The sequence below is a fragment of the Pteropus alecto genome, unplaced genomic scaffold (genome assembly GCF_000325575.1).
Source record: "Pteropus alecto unplaced genomic scaffold, ASM32557v1 scaffold159, whole genome shotgun sequence".
NCBI classification, from domain to species: domain Eukaryota; kingdom Metazoa; phylum Chordata; class Mammalia; order Chiroptera; family Pteropodidae; genus Pteropus; species Pteropus alecto.
The window spans coordinates 1,211,645-1,215,182 of NW_006443122.1; the positions used below are offsets into that span (position 1 = coordinate 1,211,645).

General features: G+C 49.3%; 1 long non-coding RNA gene across 1 annotated transcript in view; it reads left to right on the forward strand.

The window, feature by feature from the left end:
• Nucleotides 1-2,105: 2,105 nt before the first annotated feature.
• LOC112471895 overlaps nucleotides 2,106-3,538 on the forward strand; it is an 11,284-nt gene continuing 9,851 nt past the window's right edge. The window contains exon 1 of the long non-coding RNA XR_003043446.1: nucleotides 2,106-2,383. This is a non-coding gene — a long non-coding RNA (uncharacterized LOC112471895). The remainder of the gene's footprint in view (nucleotides 2,384-3,538) is intronic.

The window sequence follows — 3,538 nt, forward strand, 5'->3', positions numbered from 1 at the left end:
ATTCCTAAAGGGCATGGGCCTTCTCTGCTAAAAACCCTCAGATAACTCACTTAGAGTAAGTCAAAGGCCCCAATCCCACCCCTAATGGCCCGGAAGGCCCTACAGGTCCTGGTCCCCACTTCTCTGACCACCTCATATCCTACCTCTCCCGCGATCATGCTTTGCCACCCACGCCACCCGCCACACTGCTCCTCATACGTGCTAGCCTGAGTTCCACTCCGGCACTTTCCTACTGGCTCCTACCTCTCTCTGGGATGATTTTCTCCCACACGTTCATCTCTTCTAGGTTTCAGCTCAAATGTCACCATCTTAGACTTTCCTCTACCACTATTTCTAGAAATGTTCCTTGTGTTATTTCATTATTCCAATTTAATTTAAATCACAGCAATTTCTAACACCTGACAAATTACTTACATTTTTGTGCAGTTAGATCCCAATATAGTGTAAGCTCCATGAGGACAATTTTTTTTCTCTTTCCACACAGTCGTATTCTCAACTCCCTTTATGGTGACTGACACATCATCTGGTGGGACCAAACGTGATAATGGAAGAAAATAACATGGAATAAGTATGGCTGAAAATGTTGCTTAAAATAGAATCAGAGGGTGTTAGGGAAGTGGGGCCTATGCATATCCTGTGCCTCAGTTTTCAGAGCTGCTATTGAGTTGTTACCCTGATGCTAAACGCAGCTCAAGGCTGAGTCATGAATAATCGGGAACAACTGCTCTATGGACACGAATGAAATTTACCTCCTTCCTGTCGTTTTGCCTTCCTCGTTTGCATGTTGGAACTAACCAATCCCTGCTAGCCTAGCTAGCAATCTTTCATTTGCATGAAAGAATTACACTTTGTGGTTATTGCCTTTATAAACCCTGCATTTATTTGTTCTCTTTGGAGTACAGTGTGGATTGCTAACTGGATCTGCAGTCTCTCTGGTGGCAACTCCTTTTGCTCAAATAAATGCATTCTGTTCTTTATAAATCCTGAAACTCCTCTGGGTAACAAATGAATGAGAGACTGAATAAATAAATGTAAAGTTGTGGTGAGAGGCATAGCTTGAGAGGTTGAGGATTCTGCTAGGGAACATGTTCAGGGGTGACAGTATTGTGACAAAGCTCATGGTCTTTATCTCACCTACTCAGTGTCCTTGGTGCCCCTGGGAGTTGGCCCGTTCTGAACAAAATCAAAGATCCTGCTGTCTCTCTCACCTACTGCTGATGGTCAAGGACTGAGACCTGCTCCACACATGTCCTTCTGACCCCAGTTGGGAGTTCTAGCCCTCCTGCCCCATTGGCAGAGTGTGGCTGGGTATCCCCACTAGACCTATTCTGCGTCACCCAGGGAGACACAAGCCAGCACAACGCTCAGCCCATAGGAAATGCTTGCAACACTCCCTGTTATCATAGTGGCCACAGCAGGGAGGTAAATTTCAGTTTAGGAGACTTTTTCAAGAATCCAAGTCTGCAACGAATTTGGGATATTTTCATGCTGACGTTGCCCTCCCACACCCTTTGCGGACCAGCCTAGAATGGTCTATGGGTATCTCTAAGGACAAGCTGTTCCAGGTTCGCATCACCAAGGGGCGCAAGAGAGGCAACAGCTCTGTCCTGGGACGTACCACTGAAGGGCTCAGAGGTAGGACCTTCCGCTCGGGGAAAGTACCACTTGAGGGGGGAATCCATTTGAAAATAATCCATTACGTTTCTGACGACACTGAGGGTATGCATACTCCTGCGCTGGATCCATAAGTACTCGGAGTTTTCAATTTTCCTGCCGCACTGGAGCCCGAGTGGACCCGGGTCTGAGGCTGCGGCCCTGATGTGAACATCACTACACCCCTCTATATCTACATGGTCTCACCCAGCTGCGACAGTCACGGCGGTTGAGAGTGGTTCGGAGCGGTGAGGGGCGGGGTCACGGACAGTGCTGGGCGGTGACTGGCCACGGCCAGACTGACGGATTAAGCGCTTCCTGCGTGCAGAGTGCCTCCGACTGGACCTCTAGTGGTGGCCTCGCTCTTCCCCGGCCCAGGCCCATTGGCCATCTGTGTGGGACGGCGCGACGATTGTGAGCTGGAGCTGAGAATGAGGCTTATGTGCGTGCGTGCGTGCGTGTGTGCGTGTGTTTTCAGAGCGTAAAATTTTTCTACGAGTTGGACTGCGGGCCAACTAACTGTCCGGATGGGGCTGAGGATGCCGCCCCGGTGGGTGGCGAGGTTCAGCGCAATCGCCGACTGGTAGCTAGAGTCCAACGCTGGATGCGCGGGTGACGGGGCTGTCTTCACGTGCGCACCTTCAGTGTTGTTCAGCTCGAACTCAGTCCCCAGCCTAGCGAGGCGCGTTGGGCAAGGCACCGTCCATCCGACAGATGGCATGCAGTTAAGGTGCGGAGGGGCAGGGGTTGGATTTGAGCTGGTTTGGTGTCCCTGCCTAAGAAGTAACGTGTCCGGCCTCGTGGGGATGTGTATCGCTAGGGCTGGCATCACAGCTGCTGTTTGGGTACCTTTGATGTCTCTAAGTCTTTTGGGGACTTGAGAGTGAGTCGGATATTTTGACTGGATTTTGTGCGCCTGGTCTAAGGTCTTTTAGGGTTTGTGTGCCTGTGTACCTGACTGTGCCTTTTCTGAGCTTTGGGCATTGTGTTCCTGGGGGTGAGATCTCTGTGTCAGTGTCCGCACCCCAGGCGATGAAGTCTGAGCAGTTTGTGATTCTGGATCCCAGGTTGTCTCTGAGCTGCTTGGGCGTGGGGAGGAGGCTGTATCTTAAGGTAGAAAGTATCCGACCTGGTTGGGGTTCTGTTTCCAGGGTATCAGTTCTCTGATTTGTATGGGGACTTTATCTTAAGGTTATGCAGGGTTTCTGAGTTATTTGAACTTCTTTTTGTTTGGGGGTTCTTGATACTCAGTTGGGAAGTGTTTACATGCTTTGGGGGTCTGTCTCCAGGATGTGAGGTATCAGCAGTTTTCATTTATCTCCCGAGAGAGGACTTTGGTCCACTGGTGTGAGGGAGGTTGTCGCAGTGTGCAGGATCTCTGCTCTGTTTGGGTTTCTGTGACTCAAGTTGTGAGCTCTCTCTGCAGAGATTTTTGGAATCTGTTTTAGATTGTGTTCAATGAGCTGTTTTTGGTGTCCCAGAGTATCTGATTTGTTTGGAGTCTGTGTCTCTGGCAAAATCTCTTACCGTTTTGGTTGTGAGGTCTCTGTCCAGGATCTTGGTAGATAAGATTCTTAAATGTGGAGCTCCAGGTCCTGGTTGTGTGTCCTTGGGCAAGTCAATTGTGTCCTGGAGCCCTGATATGAATCAGAATGAATAAAATTATGCCACTGCCCATATTGGAGGGTACCATATATCTTATCAATGTGTGTAAAGAATGTGGGTCCCAGTCCTTCTTCCACAAGAAATTGCTGAGCACTTGCTATATCCCTGAGCATTGTTCCAGGAGTTGGGCAGTACAACAGAAAACAATGTCGGCAGAGTCTCTGATTCCATGGAGCTGGTCAGTAAACATAGAACATATCTGTGAGTGGCAAGTGCTATG